Source organism: Corvus kubaryi, unplaced genomic scaffold (genome assembly GCF_017639235.1).
Source record: "Corvus kubaryi isolate FWS band 111438036 unplaced genomic scaffold, C.kubaryi_AGA036_p1.0 37385, whole genome shotgun sequence".
Classification (NCBI taxonomy): Eukaryota; Metazoa; Chordata; class Aves; order Passeriformes; family Corvidae; genus Corvus; species Corvus kubaryi.
The window spans coordinates 23,549,221-23,563,991 of NW_024581127.1; the positions used below are offsets into that span (position 1 = coordinate 23,549,221).

General features: G+C 41.5%; 1 long non-coding RNA gene across 5 annotated transcripts in view; it reads right to left on the reverse strand.

Moving 5' to 3' along the window:
- LOC121668229 overlaps positions 1-14,771 on the reverse strand; it is a 43,721-nt gene that overhangs the window by 28,074 nt on the left and 876 nt on the right. The window contains exons 1-2 of one of the 5 annotated variants that reach the window (XR_006017314.1): positions 14,488-14,644; positions 13,789-13,948 (exon numbers count right to left, since the gene is read on the reverse strand). The exons of 1 other annotated variant lie outside the window; for it this stretch is intronic. This is a non-coding gene — a long non-coding RNA (uncharacterized LOC121668229). Of the gene's footprint in view, positions 1-7,003; positions 7,201-13,788; positions 13,949-14,487; positions 14,645-14,771 lie in introns of those variants that run through there. 3 more of the 5 variants (XR_006017317.1, XR_006017320.1, XR_006017318.1) reach the window with 3 other exon arrangements.

The window sequence follows — 14,771 nt, forward strand, 5'->3', positions numbered from 1 at the left end:
TGTGTGTTTCTGTTTCTAAGCTTCTAATTGCAGGAATCAGGCAAGCTGAAGACTATATTTCTCCTTCTTTGCTTCCACTGGTGGTATCAGCTTTGTAGCTACTGTTTGCCGCTTTTAGAGCTACTGAAATGCTGGATTGCCCATGCTACCTCTCTAGGCTGCCCGAGGCTTTCTAAGGCATTGAACTACGAGCCTAGCCAGTAAAAAGCTGTAAGTATCTCCACAAAGGACTTGGGGGTGCTGGTGGATGGGAGGCTGGACATGAGCTGGCAGTGTGCACTCACAGGCCAGAAAGCCAAATGTGTCCCAGGCTGCATCCAAAACCCTGTGATTCTGCCCCTCTGCTCTGGTGAGACCCCACCTGCAGTGCTGCATCCAGCTCTGGGGTCCTCAGAAGAGAAAGGCCATGACCTATTTGAGTGAGTTCAGAGGAGGCCACCAAGATGATCAGAGGGATGGAATACCTCTCCTGTGAGGAAAGGCTGAGAGATTTGGTTTTATTCAGCCTGGAAAAAAAAAGACTTTGGGGTGACCTAGTTGTGGCCTTCTGGCACCTAAAAGGAGTCTACAAGGAGAATGGAGAGAGACTTTTTGCAAAGACATGTAGTGACAGGACAAGGGGGAATGAGTTTAAATGGAAAGAGAGTAGGTCTAGGTTAGATATCAGGAAGAAATTCTGTATTGTGAGGGTGGTGAGGCACTGGAACAGGTTACCTCGAGAAGATATGGATGCCCCATCCCTGGAAGTGTTCAAGGCCAGGTTGGATGGAGTGCTGAGCAACCTGGTCTAGTGGGAAGAGGCCCAGCTCACAGCATGGGGGTTTGAAGTAGATGATTTTTAAGGTTTCTTCCAACCCAAACCATTCTATGATTTTAGGATTCTATGCAGAAGAGGTGTTGCTTATCTCTGTTTTCAACTCCATTATCCATCAGGGTGGTCTGAAGTGTGAGGAATTAATGGTACAGAGGCATGCAAGCCTGCACAGCTTGTAGGCAACCTGCAAACAGATGGAGCAGTTCTAGTGTCTGAAGTCCCCAAAATCTGTGATAAACATACAAAAGTCTAGCACAAAGAGAACAGTGTAAAGGAAGCAACACCATTCCTATATTCCTGTAAACAGGCACGTGTAATATCAGCTATACCATGTGCATTGCTAGTTTAACAAGTGATTCTAAGAACGTATTAACTCCCTAACTCAGAAGCCAGTAATGTTCAATGTCTAATGCTAAAATCACCTGTGCCTTTGTAACACAGGAAGAAGCTACAGAACAGGTTTTATCCTCCAAGAACCCAGATTCAGGTGTGGTTGAACAACTTAGTCATGCAGTTCAGAGGGACTCACTAAAAATGATGAGTATTTAATATGAAGGCTCTGCTGTCACTGCCTGGCTACTCAGATCTCCATGTCAAAATGCCCACAAAGAATAACATTTTCATATCTCTAAGAATACTGACAGAGCTTTTTTCTTCAGACACAGCAAGTTCTTAGTCATGGTTTCCTCACAGCAGGAGATGTCAAGAGAAACTCCAGGGCCATTGCAATGTAAGTCTGTAGGTTTTCTTTCCCACTTGATAATAAAAATTAAGGAATGATATCTGGAAGCTAAGGAGAATGCTAGACACTGGCACCAGACAGCAACACTCCCTCAGCACCAGGTGCACAAAGTCTTCCTCTGGATTTACAAATAGCTGGACATGTCATCAGCTCACAATGCAGAGGGTCAGCTCCAAGTCTCCCTTCTACTGCTGAGTACAGCACTGCAAAGGCAACCAAACACTGACACATCCTCAACCTCACCCTAAACAGGAAAATTCTCCAAACCGTTTACCTGGTTGTTAGTTTGACTCCAAGTTCACCTCTGAGCATTGACCAACACAGGAGCATCCCAGGAGACTGTGACTCAGAACCACTCTTGTAATCTGGTTTCTCTGACACTTTTTCCTCCAGAAAACCTCCTGCTGCTACCAGCAGTAAACTGTGTTGCTACACACCCTCCAGGAAACTATTCAGACCTGTGAATAAAGGGGTGGGACCACATTTCTTTTCACTGCTCCCCTTCTATGCTATGAGAATATTTGGGCAAACAGGTTCACTTTGCATGACATAACTCAACCTGAATTGTTCCCTCTCTGGGAACTGATATTCCTCAAAATTAGGCAGAATTACACTTTTTAGGATCTATTGTAATAAACTCATTAAGCTAAACACTTTTGTTTTAGAAGCATTAATGGGTAATGATAAAGAATTAATGACAAATTCAAAAATAAGTTTCAAAAATAAGTTAGCAAGAGCGGAGGGTAGGCACAAGCTGAGCCAGTCAGTGTAGCGTACATGCGGCCTCATCCATCAAATAAGCTTCAACCTACTACATTGAGGAAAAATAATGCCTTTTAGAAGTTCAAGCCCAAGGCTGCTGGCCTCATTCACAGCAGGTCTGCTCCTACCAGTCATGAAGAAGTGGCATAGTAATATCCCTGTGGGTAGGCACAATCACTTCTCCACACTTCGTCTTTACTTCTGACCCAAAAAGCCACCAAAACATGCTTACCGGACTGAATGCCCATATTCTGAAACCCTCTGGCCATACTGAGACCATTGGCTGACAAAATTTAGAGGTGTCCTTAATGCTACAACCATCATGGACAAGCCATTTCCCTGTTCTTTAGGAGGAAACTCAGAGCTGGGAGAAGGTGAAAGTGGAGCAATACTTTGCTGCAGGAAAAAGCTCTGCCTTAGATTAGACCAGCTGCTCTCCAACACATTCAAAATCAGGAAATACATGTCTAAATTGAAACTTTAGGGTTTTTTTTGGTGACTATGAGTTATGAGTAATACTGGACCATGCTCTGTGTACAGGAAGGAATGACTATCACAGCTTCTCGCTTTATGGCTGAGTGAGGAAGTGAGTGAGGAACTTGTGCTGGATTTCTGCAATGGAAAGGCTGGGACTGCCCAGTTCTTCCATCTTCATCCTCTCCTACCACACCAGCTTCATCCTTTCTTATATAGAAAAAAATAAACAAAACCAACCCTTTTACGCACTATTGGAACATTGGGCAGAGCTATGCCAGCTGAAACAAGCAGACTTGGGATGGCAGTTCCTTTGCTAACTAGAGAAGAGGGACAGCAGAGGAGCACAGCAGATGTCCAATGTTCAAGCCAACCAGGTGTAAGTGTGAGCAGGTGCTTGTGCAGCTCATTCCTGCAGCACTAGTCCCAGTTAATAAATTGTGCCAAGAAGCTCAACTCGTAGGCCAGGCCAAATAAAAAAGCCTATACCACAGAGGAAACCTGGCAGGTAGGTATCTGCCCCATGCCTTGTGGACACAGGCTTGAGCCTTAACTAACTGAAATATTATAGCCATGTTTTGCAGAAAAAATATGCTTGCTATAATTAAGAATTTGGGCTACATCAAAGGTTTCACTGCTAGCCAATGGAAATTGACTGTGGTGGGTAAAGTATCTTAGGTTTATACATTAAGTGGATGGAGCCAGGAACACAGGAAATGGTGTCTGACTATTCACGATTTATGGTCTGTTAATGCGTGACACCTAAACCATTTTACCCAATCCCAGCATAACTTTTACACATGTTTTTCTTTCCATTATTCCCAGACTGAATGTTTCTTGTTTCAATTTATGCCTGCTGTTTCTTGTCCTCCCACCACTTAACCTACCACTGTGAAGAGCCTGGCTTTGTCTTCTTGAAGACACCCTCGTAGGTCCTGGCAAGCTGCTATCACGTTCACCTGAAGCCACCTCTTCACCAGTCTGAATAAATCCAGTTCCTTTAGCTCCTCCTCACGTGGCTCTGACTCCAACCGTTTTAGGGGGTCTCAGCTAAACTTGGCTCCAATTTTTCATTGCCTTTCCTGGAGGGGCTCAAAAGGACACAGTGCCTAGATGTGGTCTAACAGGTGCTGAGCAGGAGGATAATCTCTTCCCACAAGCTCCTGGCTGTGCTCTCTCCAGCACAGCCAGGATGCCATTACCTTTTCTGCTGCCAGGGCACACTCCTGGTGCACAGGCCATGTGCTGTCTGCCAGGACTCTCCAGAGACCTTGCAGCAGAGCCAGTGATGCAAGGGCTCAGCATTCCCAAGTGACAGGAGCTTTGCATTTGTCCTTGCTGAATTTCATAAGGTTCCTCTTGGCCCATTCCCCCAGCCTGCCTAGGTTCTTCTGTATGGTAGCACTGCCCACAGCATATTCGCTGTTCCCTACAATTTGGTGTCATCTGCAAACCTGAGGAAAGTGGATTTTATCACCTTCTTGAAGTACCCGGTAAAGATGTTAAACAGGACTGTTCCAGTCTCCAAATCCCTGTGGCACTCTACTAGGTAAACAGGAGAATGTTGTCTGGGTAGAGAACAACTCATTTAACCATTCTCCTCTGAGCCAAATCAATGAATTTTTAGCCATACAGACCATAATGTCCATCCCAGTTGGGATACAAGAATGTTGTTGGAGACAGTATCAAAAGCCTTGCCTAATTTGAGGTAAATGATACCCACTTCCCTCCCCTCATCCACAAATCCAGTCATAGAATCATAAATACAATCAGGCAGTCAGACAAGATTTACATTTGGTAGATCCATCCTGATTGTTTCTGATCACCTTCTTCTCCTTCATATGCCCAGAAATGCGTTCCAAGAGGACCCACTCCTTTAAGTTCCCCAGGGAGCAAAGCAATGCTGATCAGTTTATAGTTCCCCAGATTGTCTTTGGGCTTTCTGAAGAAACAGTGCAACATTTACCTATTTCCAGTTACTAGGAACATGGTCTAGTTACATGGTCTCCATAACCCTTCTGATGTGATGGAGTGGCCCTGCAGAGACATCTAATCTTTCTTTTTGGCACCTTGGATGTGATCTGCCTGCTCCCATGGTGTTTTCTGGTGAAACTTTCTCATGTAATCCCCATCTAAACACACATCTACTGCTGGTAGTTCTCTTTGAACCCTTTCCCTAAGCACAGATGCATGGGAGAGTTTGGTGGTAGAGATGGCAAATAAACCTTAGAATGCTTCCATTTTATCAGTGTCTGCTGTCACTACATCACCTCCTCCATTCAGCAATAGTTCACATATTCCTTGCTCAGCCTTTTTATACTAACAAAGCATTGGAAGCTCTTCTTCTTGTGCTTCCCATGCAAGTTTCAAGTACATTTAGGCTTTGGATCTCCCAAGGCTACTCCTACAAAGCATTAAGTTAATGCTTCTAAATTATTCTTTTTTAGCCTGTCCCTGCTTCCATCTCCTCTATACTACCTTTTCAAATTGGAGCTCCACAAAGCTCCCTGTCCAGCCACACCAACCTCCTGACAAATCTACTTTGATGTAGATGTACAGTGAAAACAAGAATGCTGCCTACGATAACAAGAATACTTCAGCATGCTTCCTGCTCTTGGACAACCAGGAATTTATGATCTTCTATATTCGGAAGAATGTCACTCAGTGACATTATCAAGCATTATCCTCCTGTATTCCCCAGGCTCACAATACATATAAGGCACAGATATCTATGGTAAATATAATGTTTTAGAAACTAATAAAAATGATCACAGAATCAACATATGCCATTAGGAATATATTTTCCTCAAGCATTTCAAACAATCTCACATGGGCATTCATCTGATCCATTTTTTTCTTTCTACTTCTATCACTGATTTTAATAACTTTTTAAAAAAACAATTTAGCACCTAGAGCAATTGCCACATTCTTGACCACAGCCACAAGAATATATAGGCATGTCTATGTAGCTTTACATACACTCTTAAATAGTACATTGCAATTGTAGTTCAGCTGGCTGAAATGGTTATTGAAATGCACTTTGACACCATGTGTGATGACAAAAATAGTAAATGTGTCACAGAGAGAGGGATTAACATGGTTATTTGGAAAGCATTGCTCTAGATTGTCTTGATTTAATAGGTTTGCATGGTACAGAAGCCATGACTTGCTATTTCTTTTCTTCCTCCCTCTTTTTTGTTAAAGTCATACGTAAACTACTCAACACAGGGAAAAAAGAATGAGCAAGATCAAAGCAGTAGCTTAATCTGCGTTTCTTTTATGCTTGTGTGGCAAGGGAGAACAGCAAATCGTTACAGAATTTCTGCCTACCTGCTGCGTGCAGTGCACCCAACTAAAGCTCCAGGCCACACCCACTCCTGGCCTGGAAAGGTTGCTCCATGCAGATCTTTCAACATACGGAAAAGTTTCAATTGATTTTTAGGTGGGTGGGACCAGGAACTCATATCACTCAGTTTTGCAGAGAGCAGCAGCAGCCTACTGAAGCACAGAAGCTGACCACACAGAGCTGTCTATATCTGGGATGTGTGTGTGAACATGTGCATTTTGAGTTCAGAATCCCCAAGGCACTTAGTGCTGTACCTCAGCATCCTCAGTGCTGTATCTGTGCTTAAACCCCATGGAGGTCAAGTGCAGACCTGCAGATGCTGGGGGAGTCAAGGAACTGCAGTTTCTCATTGGTGTGAGGTAGTACATCATAGATGCAACTGTAGAGCCACGACTTCAAATGATGCAATTTCATTATATATCTTCTTTTTTGTCCCATTTGTCTTTAGTTATGTGTTTTACAAAACAAATATAACTTTTTAAAAGTAGCCAGATGTCAGTCATTACTTTGGTTTTATTGATGTGGACATAGTTCAATCCTAAAGAGTCCTAAAAAGTATAAGTAATATATTTTTGAAAGCAGATTTCAGTGATGAATCCCCTGTTCTTTTTTTTTCTCTTACTAGATTCCGCAAGTTTTGCTATCTTGTTAACCTCTCAGCAGTAAATTGTCTACCAAGAGATGCTAATTTTCCCAACTTCATACAACACAAGTCTTTATGTCAGTTTCCCACAACATTCCCTGAGTGCATGGAACACTCTACTGTGGGGAGGGTGGAAGGAGTAACAATGATGACCAGTCAGTCAGTAGAAGATTAAGTAAAACAGTGCAGAAAAATGTGAATACAGAGTTGGCAGATGCTTACCATGTGAGGTGAGGAATTTATTTCCCACTGTGAGCTAAATTCTAGGTCTTGAAAAGCCTTTGAATTTGTCAGAGAAAATCTAAAATGTTATCAGTAGGTCCAACAAGAAATTCCAATTCAATAGATCAGGAATACCAGAGCTTTCTGCAAGTCCGTGTTTGCAGGAGAGAACTTTCTCAGGATCTGAAGAAGCAGAAATATATTTTCTGCAAAACCAAGGACAAAGCAGACACAAGTGATTCCTATGATCTATATCCAGATACCTACTTTAGTACAAAACAAATTGTTCATCAAATGAGGCTTTCTCTTTGCTGTTTGTAGTGAACAGTCTAGCCAGATAACTGGAGATACACACGGGCACTTGATCAGCTGAATCCCAGCCTGGTTTCTTTCACTGTGCACCAGAAACCCAAAAGGACTTCATGTGAGGTTAAGTATTTATTTTTGAGGATAGCTAGATGTAGAAATGTATGAACACATTAGTCCTATACAACAAATTACGTACAACAAATTACATCTTCAAAGTACCCCATAAACATTAACTACACAGCAATTATATTATCCTATTAGTAAAGTAATGCACAGAATACTGACCTATTTATTCTTTTACTATTATGTAAAATTAATAAGCTGTTTTTTGACCACTGATTCATCCTTCTTCCAAATACCTGTGGATTAAAATTTAAGCTACTTAAATAGCTCCACAAAACTACTGGTAGGCAGAAAAAAGCAAGGCCATTCAAGTATTTGAAATGCACTGCTACAGACTGTAAACATTCTGAAGGATATGTGAACATAAGGTCCCATTCCAAATGAAATTCCAGGGTAGAAAAATAATTTTGTTTAAAGGTGGAGGTAGTCTGCTGTTTAAAGTTTGTTTGATTTTATTTTTTCAATTACTGCCTTGTAAATAAATTACAAAACTTTCCTGGTAGCCAGTTCACCATCCCTTTCTCTTCCCTCATCCAGCACTTTTGAGAACAATGTGCAAGTCCACTGTCAGGAGTTATTTACTGTAGTGGATGAAAACATTCCCTACATAAGAGAAGCATGTGCACAAACGTGCATCCTGAAAGACATCAGGGAACAAAGTGCAAAGCCAGACACTAATGAATACAAGAAATCATCAGCAACTGTGAATGAAGTAAAATATTCATTATCTGTGTGAGTAAATTCTGTGGTTGCCACATTAAAAATCATGGAGGGAAAGGGGGATAGTTGGTCTTTAACTTATTTTTCATAGTCAGAACAATGTCCTAGCAGAGTTAGTCTCAACATGAGGATAGCACAAACCACCTCACCTTCCTTGGTGATTCGTAAGCTAAACCTGCCAGCAGAACCACAGATTGTTTTCTATCCAGAAATTGCATACATACTGTGTGTAACACTTATTTCTTCACGAAGGACATCAGGCCAACAGGAATGCAGTTTAACTGGTTTAGGATTTATGAAAGAAAGAAAAGAAAAAAAACCCCCAAACCTGTTTGTTTTCCTGTGAATCAAAATGTACTTGATCAAATGCTTAAACTTACCAAAACGTTGTGAAAGAATCTGAGGCAAGGTTCAGTAGGAACTAAGTAGTTGGGATAAGCCTGCAGAAATAAATTCACAGTAATTTCCTGAAATAAAGATATTGTTCTCCTGTCTTATGTTAATTTCTGATGTAGCTTCAGCACTTGATGACTCAGAGAGTTACTGTTTGGAACTTGCCATCAGTATCAGCATTGGTTTTCAGAGGATCTGAGCAGGCAGACTTTCTCAATCTGATATTTGACATGAGAAAATCAAGCACCAGAAGGAAGGTTCATGTTCTGTAAGGGGCATCCACTTCCTGAAAATACCTGACTGTCCTATGGGAGTTTATCATTGCAGAGGACAGGCAAACTCATAATCTAAAGTTCAAGGTTAGAGAACATGTATTTGTGCTTATTCTAAGTAAAAAAAAAAAAAAAAAAAAGAGACAAATGCTGATATATCATGAATCATCCATCTCAGTTGAGACCCTTGGAGTTCTCCAGGATGTAAAATGCTGTAAACTTCATTCAAGAAAATTACACTCCAAGTACCAATACCCCCAAAATCACCTATACATAAGAGCATTAAAACAGCTCTTTATGAACAATTTGAATTTTATAATGAAAGCCGTATTCTTTTAGTACAAACAAGTAACTGTGATCATTTCATTTTTCCCTTTAATTAATATGGGAACAGCAATAGATTGTCTAAAGGTGCAGAAGCATGGCTCAGACCACCTGAAGGTTTCTAGAAGCTGCATCAACATTTCTTATCTAAAAGAAAAATCCCAATAATGGCTTTCCATCTATCATTTAAAAGAGAAAAAATGTCCATGTAATGTACAGTCCATAGAGAAGATAAAACATGGCGGTGTATCTGACTCATAAGTTTTGTGTTTATTTTTAAACTGTTCTGGTAGTACTGAAATTACTTAATTTTGTGAACACCAGAGGCACTGGATGGTTGGAGGCTGGAGTCTTGGACACAGTTTTGAAATGATGCATTAAAAGGATTCAGTAAAAGGATTACCAAATTCAGTGATTCAGTAGCTGAAGAGCTCCCTCTGAGCCTTATAACTCCAGCAGTTACTGTAAATAACAACAGATGTCAGTAGAATAAGACCCTGCTGTTTTAATCAAACTGAAACTAAAAATATAGAAGTTACTTATGATTCCCTTAACGATGCCCATATTTACATACAAAGAGCTCTTTACCATCCTACTAACAGTCATCAGATAAGTCCTAATTATGTGTATGCATTGTAACACTGATAAATCCTTTTTATTACAAACAAATAAACTCAGAGTGCTTTGAAATCTATAGACTCACTCCTTTTGCAGCAGCATTTTTCTGCTATTTCAAACCACTACACTGCTTTTTTATACAATCATATTTTCATGTCTCCATGCTTCTCCTTCCTGAATTCATTCATCACAAAATAAAGCCACCATTGTCTTTTCCTTAATTATCCTTTGCCTTCTACTGGATTTTTAGCCAGGATTTTGCTCAATAAAACAAACAGTCTCCAAAAGGCAAACAAACTCCAACTGAGGAAAAAGGTGACTTCCTGAAAACATTGACAGTTCATGAAAATAATAGGTACCTACTGCTGCCCAACGAGAGATAAGATCAGAGGCCACCATGTTATGAGTAAAGATTACTGCCTCAAGTCTTGAGTGATGACAGAGTGAGAAGAGGCCCATGCTACCAGCAGTATCAATGCCACAGTGCTGCAATGGCAGCACTTAGCACATCCTCCCTGAGTTCCTCTGCAACTGGCTGAACTGGTCCTCTTTTATACCATGAAGCTGGAGTGGGACAGGGAAAAAAAAAGTATTGCTGCTGTGCAGTCTGTCTACTTGTTTCCCTGGGCAATTCTGTCATAAACAACCAGTGCTATTTACTCATCCCTCAGCTACAGCAATGATACTCTCCCAGTTTGTACCTCTGAGACTTTCACATTCTATTCTGAGGACAGTCCATGCAAACCATTTTTCCTGCTGGCTCACCTCTGCCAAGAGCAGAACATTGACTTCTTGAGACATTTTCCCTCTAGGTAATTTTGCTCTGCTCTGCCATGTCCCTCTCTACCCACCTTGCCTCCTGCACCATCTCAGGTCAGAATCCTCCTCTATACTATGATGAGATTCTGCATTTTTACCTTTGCTGCACCCTCACAGATGTAAAAGAAATTTCTCAAAGTAAATTAAAGGAAAACTGGCCCTTGGCACGTTACACTATACTGCTAGAGAACAGCAGTGCCACCAAGTCAAACAAATGAAGTGCTGGGAACCTTAGGAACATGAAACAATGTTAGGAGAACAGGTCAGGAACCTCAGTCTGACCTTGGGAACACAGCTTACCACCAAGGAGGGTCCCTGGCTCCGTGCCAGCCTCCCAGCTGTGTGGTACCTGTGTGAAGAGACCCTCAAACACCCCTAACCAGTCAGCTAAGGATTCCCTGCTTTAAAGTAAAGCTCCCTGAGAGCTAAAGTAGCCAAAGTACAGCTCTGGGCACAGAAGACACTTCTGCAGGAAGAAGCGATATCCAGAGTACCACTACAGCCTTATGAGCCAGCCAGAAATCACTGCTGAGAGCAGCTCTGAGACTGCTTTAGGTTACTCCAGGGACTGGTTTGGTAACCAGCCATCCCTGGGACTGGTGGACCAAACAGGTGGCACATTTATCTTCACCTCCTCTCCTCAGCACACATCCCAAGCTCAGTTTAACTGGATGAAATGAGAGATTTCAACAGTTGTTTTTCCCTTAGTGTAATGATGCAAAAAGGGGCAGCATGCATTCACAAGCCTGGCCCCACCTGTTAAAATTAAAACTGTTGCACTGCCTCCCAAGAAATCTCAACAATGTAGTGGTATTTGAACACTAATTCATAATATGCATAGGTCCAACCACAACCCTGAAGTTCTGTTACCGCTGAGTAAATACACTACACAAATGACGCTAAAGGCTTTCCTTATCACTCCTCTTATGCAAACCAGTTTTATGCCTATTTAATTTCACTGGCTGAAGGGGAACGACTCCAGAGTTTGTACCAGTATGAGATCAGAATCCTGTATGCAATTTCCAGGAGCATGTTAAATTAATTCATCCATAAACAAAAAGCCAGTTTTACATGATCAGCTCTGGGCTTTCTATTTTTGATATGTAATGAACTATAGGATTAGGAGACTCTGTGTTCCTTCTTAAGAAACAGCAGCTTTGCAAATCTAAAAGAAATACAGATGACTTTTGAGGGCAACTTCCTCCAGAACAAGAAGGTAACTGGAAGAAAGAAGCAGTCCTAATACTGTCAGGAAAACCTTGCTTAGCTCCACTCTGGGTTGGGGAAATCTGTGCGTAAACAGAGCTACAGGAGAATAGGGTTACTGTCATTTATTTGTTTTGTATTTTCAACTTCTTCGGCCATTTTGGCAGACCGCTCTTGTGCACACTGTAGCACAGGACATGAGATTACATCATCATCATGAGATTATCATCTTCCTGAAGTGCTCCTGATAACATACTCAGATAAGGTGTTAAGGACCATGAATTCCTATATTGACATTACTTTCACCTATTATTCTGACATTACTTTCACCTATTATTCTGGTATCCTTACTAATATTCAGCTCTTCCAGAAGTATCATGCTATACATCACAAAAGGTAGTCTGAATCTTGCCGCATAGGACTGCTGTGTAAGTAATTTTCAAATCCCGTAGGATGTATGTCTATGTTTTTTCAAAATACTAATTTATCTTTTATTATAGCTGACTATAGATTTTTATAACTTACTGCATTTTTCTAATGGTTGGTCACCTGGGGGAGAAGAATTACAGCATTCCAAAAAAGATATTTTAATTTCTATATATATAGAATTAAATCATCAATTATTTTTCATAATCTAAAATTGACACCAAGTGGTTTAGTAGTTCTGTGACAATGCCACCTTTACATTAGGCTGCCATAAGCATTAGAACACAAAGGGGAAAGAGCTTTTTATAGCCATTTAAGAGCAGTTTTTAGTCCTTGTGGTTGTATAGACAGACCTTCCTACACACAGTGAATCAATATACCTCTGTCTATTTGTTGACTCTGGTGGACTTGGAGCTGCATCATTAGTTTACCTTGTAACATGCCAAGATGCAATTAGTTACATAAAAATGCTATTAAAAAGCAGTCTAAGACAAACATGTGCTTTTGCGTGGAAACATAAAAATGCAATCCTGACACTAATCTCTTAAAGAATCCAGTTCTTTAAAGATTCAAACAGTACATGAATCAGTATAAAAGCAATTCCACATGGAACTGTAGTGCATCTTGCCTGAACACAGCAAAAATAATTTAAACAGCCACTTCCATGCACATGATTAGGATTTAGGAAAAAGCACTGCCAAAATCTACTCACTATATCTATACCTATTTGTGAAAGTGAAATTTAGACTTTTTGTGAAAACCTACTAAAATTCAAGAAATTAAGTGTTATAAAGGAATGTGCAAGTAAAAAGAAATGGTATGTACAAGCAAGAAAAAGTGTCTGCACATGGTATGCAATCATTAGTAAAATCCAGTACTGCTGGAGTTCATACAGATTAACTGTGCAGCTGGATAATAACACTGGAAATGTTTATGACCAAGTATTATTTATACTTCGTGTAAGATAAGGGCAATCACATTTCTTGTTCTGAATCATAAACTAATCAACCCGGTTTTGTACCCAGTCCACTCAGACTTCTCCCTCTGCAGGGCAGTCTCAATAGATTTAGGGTCAGACTGAAATTAATTGGACATATGGTCTCCAAAATGCAACCCCAAGAATAAACCCCCTACACCTCATCACTTAGGCGTAAGTCTGAACCCCATTCATTTCTAAAACACACCCAGACTGGGTCCTGTAGGCATGCACTTCTGCCTACAAAGACTGGAGTCTTTGCCTGACGATAAAAGGATGGGACACAAGGTTTACTTTTAAAATAGGTCTAGAGGAAAAAAGTATTATCTCATTGGATAACTGATGGGGTAAAGCACTCAGAAAAGAGGAGAGGCTGGGCTTAATGCCTTCTTCAGCCTAATGGGGATTCATCTCCTCCTTAAGAGGAGATTCATCTCCTCCACATCACCTCCTTAAGAGTACAAGAAGCATCCAGATACAAGAGGCATAGGGATGAAGACAGAGCGCAACAAAGAATGCAAACTCTTGCTTCTTCCTCCTTTAGAAGACATGATTTCAAAGCCAAGCAGTTATTACTGCATTTTTAAAGCATCACAAACCTATTTATGTACAGAATAGTACGGCAGAAACACAGATGAGTCCTGTTTTATGGAGCCAGCTGCTCTCCACCTAGGGCTTGGATTGGGGTGGGGAAGACAGGCGTCTCAGGCTGTGGCATTTCTTGTAATCACGAAAGCATATCTGAGAAACATCATGCATCTAAAAATAAAGGAATATAGTCTTAATGCCCAAGCTACTTCAACTTCCAGAGCAGCTACACACACTTGCATGAAACATTCTTAAAATGTAATCTCTAAAGTCGCAGCTGTATGTGTGGAGGACAAACACCCAGAAACACTGCATGGGATAACACTGAGTGAAACTCGGTCTTGGTCTTCCCAGAGACAGGATATCCTGTCCGAAGTCACAATGGGAGAAATAAGAGAGAAATAAGAAATATCCTTCATCTGGAGATGATGCTTATACAAAGAAGCATAAGAAAAAAAAATTGATTATAAGTGGTCTGGTGAACATGTACCTTTTTCTAAACTGAACTTTTACAAACATTTTCTATTACTCTTAAGCAGTTGTGCACAGTTGAAAGTTGAGCTAGACTGAACAAAAAGAAGACACAAATGAAATGTTTTCAATATTTTGAATGGACAACCTCGTCGGCTCCTTTAAAAAAACAAAAAGTGCAACCACGCAATTTCGAAGCCCCAAATATCTGTAACCAGAAATAACAAGCTTTTGCAAACCGGCATTAGGAAATCACGCCCCGAGTCTGGCTGGCCTGATTCAGGACTCATGAATGCGGAGCGCCGCGCTGCTGGGGAAGCCGAGAGGCAGGGGCCGGACCCGGCCCAGCTCCAGCTCCGGTGCCCGGCACGGCGGGGCACCCACCCGGCCCCGGGCGAGGCGCGGCGGCTGCGGGGCGGGGCCGGGCCGGGCCGGGCCGGGGGAGGCGCGGACCGCCCCCCCCGCACCGTCCCCCGCCCCCTCCACCGCCGCGCCGCCCCCCACACCCATCTCGGCACAGCAG